At 39.6% G+C, this 14,307-nt stretch overlaps 1 protein-coding gene across 1 annotated transcript in view; it reads left to right on the top strand.

The window, feature by feature from the left end:
* The window catches only part of LOC135495423 (zinc finger homeobox protein 4-like), a 147,552-nt gene that overhangs the window by 41,728 nt on the left and 91,517 nt on the right, over nucleotides 1-14,307 (top strand). The window lies entirely within an intron of this gene.

Genomic DNA, 14,307 nt, shown 5'->3' with positions numbered 1-14,307 from the left:
GATTGCATGGGTTGCCGCCAGAAGCCGGCACAATTACGCCGCACTATTGTCGTGCTCAAAGCAAAGGGTGAAGACAAGGCTAAGAGGCTTACCTTGGCAGCTAAATCACCTCTCGACGAACTAAAAACAATGGCGACCTATTGATCACGTGACCTGTGCTCACTCATAATATCGTCAAACAATCGCTTGCGGCCGATTGGGATTACTCGTGCAATAATGGACTAAAATGAGCTGCGAGCCGTTGGCTATGATGTGCCACTGATGAAGATGTACCAAACCGCGTTTTCGCTTCTGCAATGCTTGTCACATTAAGTTATGTAAGGCAGGCCGTGGAATATTTCTGATTTGATAAAAACGATGCGACAGGAGCCAAATTGTATGATTTGATTCGATGTTGTTGGTCTCGCTGAGGCAGTATCGCCAGAAATGAGATTTTTATCGAAAATGAGTGAATTAATTCGAGATACTAAACTAATAGTCACAATTTTTTCCAAATTTATTTATTGCAGCAGATGCGTGGTAGCTGTATCTTACTGTGTTACACGTCTACATCCAATTATTGCTTGATATACATTTTCGGGACGCTTAACACTTCTGGCTTGTCCTGTTTCCTCCTGCAGTACATACAGATCGCCCAAATATTATTCTGTTCCCTTGTGGTGTCGTTTCCATTGTTTCCTAGCATGGTACAATCAATGGGAACCGATAAAATAAGCTCCTCCAAACCTCTGAGGGTTAATTTTAAGATATCCATTTTTGTCTTCGGTTGCTAAGAAAACATAATCATGATATCTTGATGGGACCCGAGGGTATTCGATTTCACATCCTCACCTCCACACCTTTGTTGAGACATCATTGGTGACAATACATGCAAATTAAAAACCACCAGGGGCATTAAACTCATGTCGAGAAAATGTTTTGATGAGAAATTGAATTAGGTGGTTGTGACGATAACGCTGTCTGTCTGAACAGATTGTCTTTTCTCAACCTCACCCCCAACATTTAGGCCCAGTTGTAAAGCCAAACAAGCGATTTTGCAATGTCCAACAAAAGATCTCTCCTCTGTACCTAAAACCAGTAATAGCTAGATTTGGTCCTGATTGCACATTACTGCGATCAGCGATTCTTGTGATGACAACCTAGAACAAGTGATTTTTGTCGCATGTGACCATGATTGTAGGTCGCACTGACTCAAATCTGATCATTTGCGGGGCAGTTGAAAGTGTGATACATAAAATATTAACGGACAAATTCATTAAGGCAAATTAATGTCATTATGAGAACCAGAAGCTATGATAAATAAGGAGGTTTCATACAATAGTCTCTAAAACAAGTATTTGCTAAGTGTTTGCCACACCTAACCTTGAATATGGGTGTTGCTCTGTTGGTTCTCGTCAGTTAGTTACCGTATACGGTAAACCAGGAAATATTCTTGGCAATAATATTCCACGGTTGCCATCAAGTTGACTTCTCTAATCAGGACTCCTCTCTATTAACAACAATTTGTCAGCCCCAAGGGTGTCCTCAATAGAGAGGTTTCACCCTTGATGAATACTGTAAGTTGACTTCTCTAATCAGGACTCCTCTCTATTAACAACAATTTGTCAGCCCCAAGGGTGTCCTCAATAGAGAGGTTTCACCCTTGATGAATGCTGTAAGTTGACTTCTCTAATCAGGACACCTCTCTATTAACAACAATTTGTCAGTCCCAAGGGTGTTCCTAAATATATACAGGAATCTCCAGAATGATGATCTCACTGACATCCCCACCTTATTTACCAAACTCACAAAGGTCCATAATCAGTACTACAACCACAATCTAAAGCCCCCCTCCCTTTTCTATTGGCCCCTTTCTTGGCCAGTTATCCTCTTTGTAAAGGAGGGGCATGATTAGCCTCAAAATTGGCCCTTTCCTTCTTCAAAAGTTTTCAAAGTTCAGCGGACCCTGAGGGACTCTGTGAAAACCAAAGCATCCCGCCAAGCCTTTTGTTTAATATCTCCTAATACCAGCCAATCTTGGAATTAGTCTGAACCTTTTAACAGAAATCTCGCAAAATGGCGTAATTAGCCTCATTTGCATAAAGGCCAACAAAAGCGCTGTTAATCGCCTGGTGGTTTTGGTGGACTTGTTTGTGTCTCTTCATTGTTTTGTTTACCTAATGAAAGAATGGGCATTTGTAAACTCAGCCCTAATTACTTGGGCTTTGCGTTTTTGGTGACCCCTATAGAAATTGGTTGTGTGCTGGGACAGGGAGAACAAAAGACTGGCCAAATCTTATTTCTCAAGCTTTTGAGGGTGTTTAAATAAAGTTTTATTTCGGGCATTTATTTAGGGCTGGTGTATAGAAAAGTACTAATGGTTATGCAGCTCAATGTTCAATGTTTTAATCTTTTGAATAAAAAATGCTGACTTTTGTGTGTTGATTTTGGTTTGATTGTAAAGTGCGGGTTGGAATTTACAGGTGCGTGTTTGGTTCATTAGTCTGGTGTAGTATAAAAAAGGCAACCTTGTGAACCCCTGTCCTTCGTTATTCTACACTTACTTCCTGAGTTTAGGAGGGGTGACATCAGGACCTGTATCTCTTCTCTTAATAAAGGTACTGTGAGAGCCCTTTTGGCCCTAAATTTGTTTAGGTATTGTATTATGTTTAGTGACTTGGGTACTCAGTACTGAGCTTGTTACTTTCCAGTTGCCAAAGGAAGGTGTGAAAAGAAGCTGGGTTTTTGAACTGGTTTTGAAAATCAGTCTTGTCAAATTTACAACCTGAACTAATCCTCTTCTAGTTTTCGACTGCTGCTGGAAATCTTAGCTCAGTAGATGTAACCAGTTCTCTGTAGACCTCTGCTTCTTTCCGCTTTGCGATGTAAAAAAAAATAATGTTCTATCTCATCTATCTTAAAATAAAGATGAAAACTCTTAAGAATGTATGAAAATATCTCGACTGAGAGCAGACTTGCGTTAATTACCTCCTACATACCTCAGGTAAATTACTGACTATCTCCCCAAACATCGTGGTGTAAGGTTTCACCAACCCGCCGTATCCTCTATCTGCCGACCAGCTAAAGCTCCACGCTTCGTTTTCGTAAACAGTTTCGAAAACTTTCACCTCTAATGAGCGGTATGTTATCGCGGGACTTAGCGGCCGGTGCATTGTGGGTAATAATCGTACGTCTACCTGTATGTTGTGATCTCCCCGGGTGTTGAATATTAAGGTTACTCCTGATACTTTCGTAAACTCGCCCGGAGGTTTTGGTTTTATTCTGATTGATGTATATCATCACCGCCCACGACCATCAGGTGTTTTAGGCCAGCAGCTGAAAACCTTCTTCTGGGTTTGTGCTAAACTCTGAATCTTTTTGTACAGTGGAACCTCCCTTAGCGAACATCTGGCTTGTCAGGACAACCTTGCTATTACGAACGCTAGCTTTTGTCCCGAAGTGGTCGTTTCCATTCAATTTGACCTCTCTAATCAGAACACATCTTTATTAAGGACAGCACTTGTCAGTCCCGAGGGAGTCCTTAGTAAAGAGGTTCTACTGTGTCGCATTACTGTGCTTCTGCACCATGATGGCCAGATTTTATATCCTGACAGGAGACTTTTGCTTGACTCCTTTCTAAAATACACTCAATCAAATTATTGTGTATTTTAGAACTATTGTATTTTAAAATTATTGTATTTTAGAATTATTGTGTATTTTAGAATTATTGTGTATTTTAGAATTATTGTGTATTTTATTTTAGCGTATTTTAGAACAATCCAAGGCCCATTGTGGGAGAATGTGATTTCAGTGCTGCTCAGATCATCAGAGCTGACGGAAAGGTGGGCTGCGATGTTACAGAACAAACTGACTGGTATTTTAATGAGACGGTGTCTTTAAACAAGTAGTGAGAACAAGAAAATAAAGGCCCTGTAGTGTGGTTACAGGTGCTGGTGGTGAAAGGGCCTCAGTGATCGGTGGGATGTGGGACAAAGTGTCCCCGGGCACTAAGAGAGCCGTGTATCCAGGAAGCTCCTTGCAGGACTCCCCAGCCTGATGTCTTTTACACAAGAATCCCCTGTTAAAGTCCTTATTTTAGTTGATTAATCAAAAAGTGCCTACTTCTGCTGTCACTGAGCAGTTACATGGGGATACTCCCTTGGGGACATTTCTTATTTTTTAAGGCAAGATCAATTAAGGAAAGGAGAACAATGTATTGGGAGGAACCACAGGAAGACTTCAAAAGAAGATAACAAATATTTACTGTTCCTAAGGAAATGCCTCTCTAATTATCTCCCCCTGAAGAGGCCAGGGGACTTGATCACAGCCCTTGGGGGTCAGGTGCAAGACAGTGTCAATATAAAGTAGCAGGAAGGGCCTCTGTTAACTCTCTGTGACAAAAGACATCAAGGACCGAGGAGATGCAAGCCAGGGAAGTTCCCTGGTTAGGGCACTCAGCCCCTGGGTCCACAACCCTCTGGGGTGCGTATCCCTTGGTAGGTGAAAAGATCAATGAGGGAGAGGAGAGGCCATGAATGGCGGCCCCACAAGACCACTCATGTTCGTTTGTTCTTTGATTCTGAGCCAATAGCCTATGGACTCAGTGGGCTATTTGGTTAAGCCTCTTGCCATTTATTGCTACAAGGCCTCATTTGCATAGCTAATTACTTTCCTCTTTCTATTCTTTAGGTGACTGTTTGTCTTCACTGTGCCTGGGACATTAGTGAATGGGGAAAGTAAACCTATTACAATTAGTATTTTCAGGGCATTGTGTGTGTGTGACCACTTCAATCGTTTTGGGGGGAAGCCTGCTTGTATGTGATTTCGGACATTTGAATCTGGGATCCCCAACTATTGGAACTATTCTCAGAAATGTTGAGGTTCTTCTAAGTATTTCGGCATCTTCGGTCTTCTTTACGATTCCAAAGGCCTTTACTCTGATATTGTCATTGGAGTTCTAGACAGTCAAAGATTTGTGTGTTGTTACAAGCTGCGTGGATAAGTTTACTTAGGAAATTCGTTAGTTTGTATTGGGGTACTGTTGTACCTGCTAAGCCCCTCCATTTCAAAGGGTCCAGGTTCATTGGGCACATGGCCCTGTGTGCACAGCAATAAGGTCACTTGTGCGCTTCTGTTGGTGGTTTTCATGAGGAGGACCAAACTGTTGACCCAGACTTGCAATTTGGACAATTTTCACTTGGAACGGGGACTATCTTCTAGTGAATTGTTGAACTGTTTATTACGTGGAGTTACTCGTGTGAGACAACCTGCTTCATTGCTGAAAAGGTAGGTTTTCATATCCAGATTCCAATTCTTGCGACCACATGGTGAAACCCAAAGAAAAGACCCCATGCCCAATTCTTACCACAGGTGGTTGAAAAATGTGGAGGTGGTCAATCAGGGTGGGATGCATCATGATTTGGGTACGAGCCTGTGAGTGTGAGCATCAAATTTATGCGAGAGAACATCAGGGACAAATGGTTTGAAAAAATTTATGAATTGTCCTACAAAATTCTCTGGGTCTAGTTTGAAAAAATTTATGAATTGTCCAACAAAATTCTCTGGGTCTAGTTTGTATCAAGTAAAAAGAACAGTCTTTGGCAAGAAAATCAGCATATTTATTTTCGTCTTGGAGAAGTAAAGTTAGTTGTAATGTCTGTATGTACTCAAACTACATCAATGATCAATGTACTGGCCAACAAATTAATCTACCATTGTGCTCATAACTGATACCTATATAACTAGTTAGTTTTTCTCTATTCTAGCTCTTACTTCCCTTGTAAAGGCCAAGGCCTACTTGTTCCCAACCACTGGTCAGGGTCTAGTGATCAGTTGATGACCTGTGACCATTTACTATGCCCAGTGGAAACAATTATCCCAATTATTCAAAGGATAAAGGAAATATTTATGTCTTTTGATGTGATCAATGTGATTTAGGAAAATAACTCTTGTCAATTATAAACGCATTGGATTAAGATATCTGTGGGGAAGGGCCAGGCCAGCAATTAAATCTGCACATTCAGTGTACACCCTCCACTGGAGAGAGACAGGTCTTTTCAAGATTCGGTAAGATTTCTCACAATACCTTATCAAATCCCATGCAGAATATATTTTAGAAACCATTCAGTTTGTGATGATATTGCCATGAAGCTTTTGACAGTGCTGCATGTGTAGAGTTTTTTACCGTCCTGTTATAACGTTTTTTACCGTCCTGGTGTAATGTTTTTTACCGTCCTGGTGAAACTTTTTGACAGACCTAGTGTAACTTTTTTGACTCTTCTCCATCTGTGGGCCTTTCCCTAGAGTATCCATGACTTTTCAGTATGTGGACACATAGAGTGACACATGTCAATCTGGGTTTTTTTTGCGTTCACCAAACAATAAGGGGAAAAAGACTGAAAAACATTACACCGGGCCTAAAACGTTTGATGTCCTTGTCCTTGCATCCTTTGGATTACGTTAGGCATGAGAGCTATTTCAGTTAGGTTCATGATATCAGAGAAATGAAGATCAGTCTCCTCACATAGCCTATCAAAACTTTTCTGTTCTTTTCTGATCATCAATGACAAAACATGATATGATATATCAGTAAGGAATCAATGATAAGCTCGCTCTGTTTCCAGCAGAATCTTCTAGCGCACGGTCATCGGATTACGAAAAAACTTGCCGGTCACAAATTAGGGTGGTCTAATTACATATTGGACATGTTTACGATTACATGTCTTTGCGTTTTTTCTGTGACTTTCGTGATATATCTTTTTGGCAAATCGGCGCTGTCGTAATTTCATAATTCTCGTCTATTTTCTGTTTTTACGGGATCGCAATATGGCCGTCAGACGACGATACGAAGATTATTTCTTCTCAACAGGAAGTGAGTGTCCTGTACTAATGGCGGTATTCTCTCGCTATCTCGTCATGGACTTATCGCAAGAAAATTACGCTATATCATCGGCTGACATGGTAATTACAACAAGGAACCAAATAATGTGACTTTGATAGAAATTATTGAAGTATCTCGTCTTGTTTGCGAAGGAAATAATTAGGCCAAGCTTCGTAATGTTTTCCCATTAATCCCTCACTAATGACGCTCCATAGTTAAATCTCGACTCGGACTTGGAATAATTTCCTTCCTGTTGGACGTCAGCCAATCAGAATGCTTCGTTTCTCCGACTCGAGCGTAATCACTATGCAAAGATTAATTAGTTTCCTCAAATACGTATTGTTCTCGATCGTCGTAGATTTCTCGTCTGTGTTCGAAGGATAATTAGCGTATGATTTATCATATTTCGTCCGCAGCAGACGTAGTTAGGTGTTGTCGCTGACGACCGCTGAGAAGCGTTGAACAGTGAAAAGACGCCATGGAGTGGTCCTTATCTTGATCGAGTTGGTAACCTCGGAAATTTAATGTCTTTTGCATTGTTTTGGTTGTGTTTTTCTTCCGAGATAAGAAATTGAATTTACTTCCGATTGTCTTCCATCTGGTACAATTTGATTGATTGAATATTTTCTGAATAGAATTTTTCAATGTGGCGATGAAGAATTTTAATCCTAGCCGCTAAGGTAGATGAATGCGTGAGTAAAAACCAACCAATGAACTGTGAATTATACAGGGAGGCATTTTGGATACAGGACAGTGAAGAGAAAAAATCTCTGTTGGTTTTCAAAATCATATCTTTCAAATTTCCCTGTTATCCGAAAAAAGGAGAAACACCAAATTCATTTCTGCTCTTGTATTGTAAATTAGCGTTAATGTGATCATAAATCAAAAATATTTTGAGAATTTTAAAACGGTGATTTAAAAAATGATTGTTTAAAAAATGCTTTGTGAGAAAAATAGCCGTCAGATTCACCTGTATTTTATAACATAAAGAAACATGAAGTGTTATAAAAAATAAAAACGTTACTTCCGTCATTTACGATTGGTGAACCTTGAAACCAAGGTGAATACAGACTTGTACACACGGGATTATATTGATACAGTAGATTTTGAAATCTTACAAGAGCATTTTAAGCCGATCATCAGCGCCTCTATTGTAATCGCTGGCCAGATTTGACCTTGGAACTCTTAGCCAGCTTCAGCGAGGCCGAATGAAAAAATTCCAGTATTTTGTAAATATTTTTTTGTTTATTTATTTGGCAAATAATTTTTTTTTTGACTTTTTTTTCTGAAAGATAATGGTATTGGAGATATACACATTGTAATAAAAATTTAAATCACTCAATATTAAAAACCTTAAAATCAAGAAGTCGGTCTATATTTTAAAAAATCACATTGGCCAATAAACCTGAGAATACGTATCATGTGGCCTTTTTTACAATATCATCAACAAATACTGATAATAGCAACAGTGTATAACCGCTGATAATAATATTACAGTAAATGTTTCCTCCTTTTTGCTGGAGCTTTGTGAGAAAAAAAACCTGACAACCGTAAAAAACGACCATTTAAAACTGAGAATTTATTTCTTTGGCCTTATTGACAAAATCATCTTCAAACGATAACGCAGCGTCTGCTGTGACTTCACCTCCGGTGTCTGCCGACCTTGAACTGCCATTGTACCTTTCACCAACATTGGTGCGTGTCTATTTCATCAAAATTTCTATCAATATTTTTCATCTTAATGAGTCAAATCCCACGGGGGTCAAGCGATGATGCATGAGAGCGAAGTTTGAAAAGGATGTGTTACGTTATTTATTTTTCTTTGTGTGGCGTAACCTCAGACGCACAGACGGCCGCAGATGCCGGATTGAAAGTGAAATTTCCAATGCGGGTTCAGCATCTCCATATTGATTTTAGTGGTTTGGAAGATGGTCTCTCAGACGTTAACGCTTGAGATGTTTATAGCTGGTGTTGAGGGGGGCTCTCACCGATGATGATGACAAGTAGAATGACTTTGATGAGTTCCTGCCAGACGAGTTTTAGGAGATGGAATAATCTCGATTTTCGAAGTACTTGAAGTGTTTTGATTGGATACACTTTGAATTTCTAATGAAGTCATCTAGATTTTCTCTTTGAACTTGTAAGTTATTTATATCTAAGTGCCAAAAATATGTCTTCTAAGCATCTGAGGGCTATAAAATGTAGTTATTTGCTTCATGGGGACATGCGCCCTGAAAAATGGAAAGGGGGTACGCGAGTGTGCTGCTGGCCCCCCCGTCCATTGTAACCAAACACTAAGGGATTGGTCATTATAATTGCTTTATCTTCATGATTTTATGAAATAGTTGGGTGGGATGGAAATAATAACACTATCTTCACAAGGGTTAGTGTCTATTGCGATGGTGCTTTTCAGAATTTGAAGATTATCCGGTGTCAAAAAGCGCTGATCACATTTGCAATCTTGGCTGCTACGCAGAACTCAAATTTGTATGTAAATGGACCGCCATACTTCATCAACGCCAAGAAGGTGTCGAAAAAACATTCCTGGGTTTCTCCCTCTGGATCAATTATCACACCGCGTACGGTCACTATGGCTTGCAATGGCCGCCCCTCCTGTGGCGATAAATATTTAGGGCCTTCCGTATCTTCATTACATGGAGAGCTAAAAAGATCGCAGATGGTGAAAGACCGATTGTGCGCTATTTAACAACGTTCCGTTCCGACTCAAAAATACCTGAAAATCTTTCACTTTTCCTGCATATCTTGTTATAAAGCTTCATGAAAAGTCGAACTGAAATGGACTGTGACTGCTTCATGATCGGTTTCGACTCAACTTGGTAAAAGCTACCTCATACATTCATGTTCATAATTGTATGTATATCTCCTGCCTAATTTTGTTGAAAGCGACACAGATGCGAAGCAGGTGATTTTCTACTTTCACCTGCTTTCCGCATATTTATGTATTTAACCTGATGAAACTTTACAATAATGGACTGGGGCCTCTCTCATTAGATTTATAATGACACTCCTCGTTAATGACTGAGTGTACTTAAATTCAACTTAACCTTAGCTAGAAACAGTGCACATCATGCACTAGGGCATCTACACAAATCAAGTTAAAGTCCTCTTGAATCGGTCTTTTGTAAAAATCCAACTTAACTTTGGCCGGAAACGGTGTACATCATGCACTACAGAATGTACAGAAATTATACATAAAGTTATCTTGAATCAGACTAATGACGGATTGTTTGTGAGCTTCTTTATTACTAATTATGATCTTGTAAGGATTGAGTATGACTTCTGACTTAAATGTCTGATGTCGGCAAGGAGCGGATCTTGAAACTGGTTAGTGTGGAATGGTCTTGGTCACCTAGTGTTAGAGGCATTGGTCTCATGGCTGGGAGGAAGATGGTTCAAGACCCATTGGTTACTTGCTCTGATCCATCCGTTTTGTTTACAATAAACAAGACAGCGACACTAAAAAACAATCTTATTGGTTTAGCTCGTCATAAAGGGGTTAATATATGTGTGAACTTTAAAGCCTTGAGGAATCTATTTTTCTGCATAATCCTGCATAATTGAGTGTTTATTTGTAAATCATAAAGTTGTTTGTTTTATTTTAAGAATTCTGATAAGTGCTATTTTGTATCCTGCAATTGTTGTGACAATTGATTTTCATTGAGATACTAAGAAACGTCTATAAAGTCTTGCATCAGATGCTCTTGTTTCAAATCGATGATATTGGCCTTAAATTTCTTTTCCTTTCAACACAGATAGGAGGTTAACTCAGAGATAAACCTAGGTGTACAGTAGAACCTTCCTTAGCAGAGACCTCTGTAAACAGGGCACATGTTATATTAGGGACAGTGATTTTTGTACCAGATTGGTCATTTCGATTCAATTTGATGTCTCTAATTAGGACACCTCATTACCAAGGACAGCATTTTTCAGTCCCAAGGATGTCTGTTACAGAGAGGTTCGATTGTACTGGCACCTGTGATACTCCAAGGAGTGATTTTTATTGCATGCAAGGATGCAATCATACTCGCATGTCGCTCGTTTGTGGGCCCATATTGAAGTTGCAATTTCTCATCAGATTGTCTGCGTCTTGAATCTAAAAGGGTTAAAATCCGTTATTTTGAAGCAGCGCAGAACTAGACATCCTTGCCAATAATACAAATATGAAAACACTTTTCAATCCATCGTTCTTGGACACTTCCCCGTTTTGTCGTCTGCTCTCAACTGTTGCCGAACCTGAATTGTACAGTGCTGCCACCTGGCCTTAGCTCCAGTACTGTGAGGTACTTGGCTGCTGAGTGTGTAGGCATGCATCCAGGCATTCAGTCGTCCACTCGAGTAGTATTGTACAGTACATGATGCAAAAAAATCAGCAATCGTGAGTTGCATATTTATTGGTACATAATACCAATACCGTATTGCGTGTTGGTTCAAGCAAAAGACATTTGCTTCCCATTTCTCGCTGGCTTCGTCAGACTTAGCAATTGTCTCTAATATTGAGATGTTTACAGATTTACAAGCTTTGCTAGATTTTACGATACTATTTCGATTGATCTCTGAAATAAGTCATTTCACCTCTTAATCTTTTTTCGTCTGTTTCGCGATCGGCCACACCCATTCAAAGGTGACATTGACTGAGTACGAGATCAATAGAGACATGTTTTAATAGACCAAATAGATCGGATTGATGGCGGGAAAAAATTGATACTTGCATTACTCATCACAGAAACAAAAGATAAATATTTTGCATAATGTTTCTCAAGGGGTGTTGGGTTCAAATTTCAAAAGAATCGAATATTTCATCAATTTTCAAGTGGTGAATATTTCATCAATTTTCAAATCATTTTCAATCTCGGATTTCAGTTTTGTTTGAATTCAGGGAATATGTTGTTAGTTGTTTCAACGGCCTAATTACCGTCTCATAATTCAGGAGAAATCCTCATGATCCTGTGTGTACTTTGTACCCACCCTTTCTCCGATTACGTTCTCAAGTTTTTGGGAAACGGATCCAACGATTTGTGTTACAATGTTACAGCTATTTCTAATCAGCATCCCTATATATCACAAGTTAATCTTTAATCTTGGAAAAATGGATGAAAAACTTTTGGGCACCCTCATATTTCATCTTTTGCAAATTTATGAAATGATTTTGCCCTAGGTTCACCGAGTACCAATATTTCAAAAATTTACAATTTTTTGTCTTCATCCTGAGATTTCTGTTCACGAAATGAGAAATTTCCTTTAAATACTTGCATATTGAACTTCTCTTCATTCAATTAAAAACAGTCAGGATTTCAAATTGACCTACGATATTAGACAATATGGCGTCAACAGTCAATGTCGTGTTTTCATTTCGCCAAAATATCATCTACGACCACGACTCTAAATTCTTCTAATCAACATTATCATCACTTCAAAAACCGCACACATTTCCTCGACGCGTTTCTCAAACCTGACCTATGATATTAGACAATATCGCGTCAACCGCCATCCTTCCGCTACCCACGTCTTATCCATTTTGGTACTACTGGATATGCATAATTAAATGATCACGAAGACCCGCCTTTCTCTCTGATATGACACTGGTATTGATCGATAGCGAAACTAAATTACTTGCAGAACTTTACCACCATAAAGAATTTTTTCCATCGCAGCCGCCGCGGCGTACGATGCGGCCATTTTGAATGGTCATTACTCCGTTGGGGAGCGAGGAACTTCAGACAATACTGTGACCACGAGCTGTCGTCATAGCAATCGTAGATATTGATATGGATTTTTCTGACATTTATAGATAATTTTTCGACTCGGTGTCAGCTTTTTGTTTCAGGAAAATTAAACGATAAGTTTAAGATTTCTTGTCTCTTCATTGATTTGTTGATTGTTTATATGTCTCGCGTCTGACTCGCCATCATTTGATCGATAGCAACGGCATGTTTGATCTTGCCACAGTTTTTAAAAGTGTTATCAGTAGAAAATTCAAATAAAAAGCTTTGAGGATCCAGAAAATCTCAAACCTGAAAAGTAGTTTCTGATATCCCACAGTTCCAAAAGGAAGCCAAGGGCCTTGACTGATTTGGCACGGGAAAAACTGGGAAACTAAAAACTAAAAAACATTTCTCAAAGAAGTTAGGGGTCGAAGTGTTGACAAAGATATTAGCTTGGTTGGATTGCAATAAATTGATGCTCAAAAACGCTATCATGGTGTGCATTGAAAAAAGTGTTGCATTCTGACGCAAAAGGGGTTAACACCCGATGTACTATCGTCTATCGGCATGTAGTGTATTGTCCCCTGGTGGACACTTCATACATTCCGATACAGACACCGCACACAGGGCCTGAGTCATCGCGACCCCGCCACGGCCCAGCCACGGCCCAGCGACAGCGTGAACAGGTAACGCTGGTTACCGCTAATTGGGCAAAGTCTTGATGAAAGCGTTAATTTCTGGCCCAGACATGAACTATAAGCGAAGACATTGTATTGTTATAGAAAATCACCGCACTGGGGATTAAATTGTACCACAGACAAAGGCTTCATTTTGGGTGCTGTGTACCGTGATTCTTCTGCTTATTTAAATGACTTTATATTTAGAAAGATATCTCATTGGTATTCTTGGTGGATGGGCCTTGAACAAAAAACGTGGGGAGGAGAAAGTGAAGGGCTGCTGATTTGATCTCAAATTTCTAAAGAATTTGTCGAGATTCGCTTGCATAATTTAATGTGTCAGTTGTGTCTTGTTGCTCAAAATATCAACAACACGACTGGTATATTTAACTCTAATTTGCATAAGAATTGTTTTACCCCAGTGTGTGCTCTTACAATTTCAAGATGCCTTTGGCCCGCCTATGACCTCTTATGGAGCTGTTCGTAACACTTGAGCCGAAATGCAAATCATCTACCCGCGTTAGAACACCAATTTATAAATTATAATAGATACTGCCGGCCGTCCCTCAGTCATTACATCCTGGTATTGCCCATTGTCTCCGCGTAATTACTCGAAAGTGCCGCCTGTTTGTTTGCCGAGTTTGAAAACGATATAAAACAAACACGCCGATTGGTTCCCTCATTAACTGCATAATAACCAACCAGAGCACAACAACTACGAGAAAAATTACCACAGCGAGCGCAAACAATACTTCTTGGGGATGACCTCTCTTAACATGTCGTCATGGAGACCTGAACATGTACGCTAAAAAAATTCTAAAAACTTGTTGCGTTTAAAAATCTTTTATTCTTATATTGAGGTCAGGCGATGGAAGACTGTGATCCTATTGAAATGAACTCGCCGATATGTAGAGAATAGACCAGGGATAATGACTATTTATCCCAGTCGCACTCTTTAGTGGTTGGTCCACCTTAATCAGTGTGATGTCATTAACGATCTGCATTTGCATTTTAGCGCCATAGCGGACGCAGTGTCCTCAGAACGTGG

The sequence above is a fragment of the Lineus longissimus genome, chromosome 11 (assembly GCF_910592395.1).
Source record: "Lineus longissimus chromosome 11, tnLinLong1.2, whole genome shotgun sequence".
Classification (NCBI taxonomy): Eukaryota; Metazoa; Nemertea; class Pilidiophora; order Heteronemertea; family Lineidae; genus Lineus; species Lineus longissimus.
Note: the sequence above shows the minus strand (reverse complement) of the source record. Positions and strands in the feature narration are given on the sequence as shown.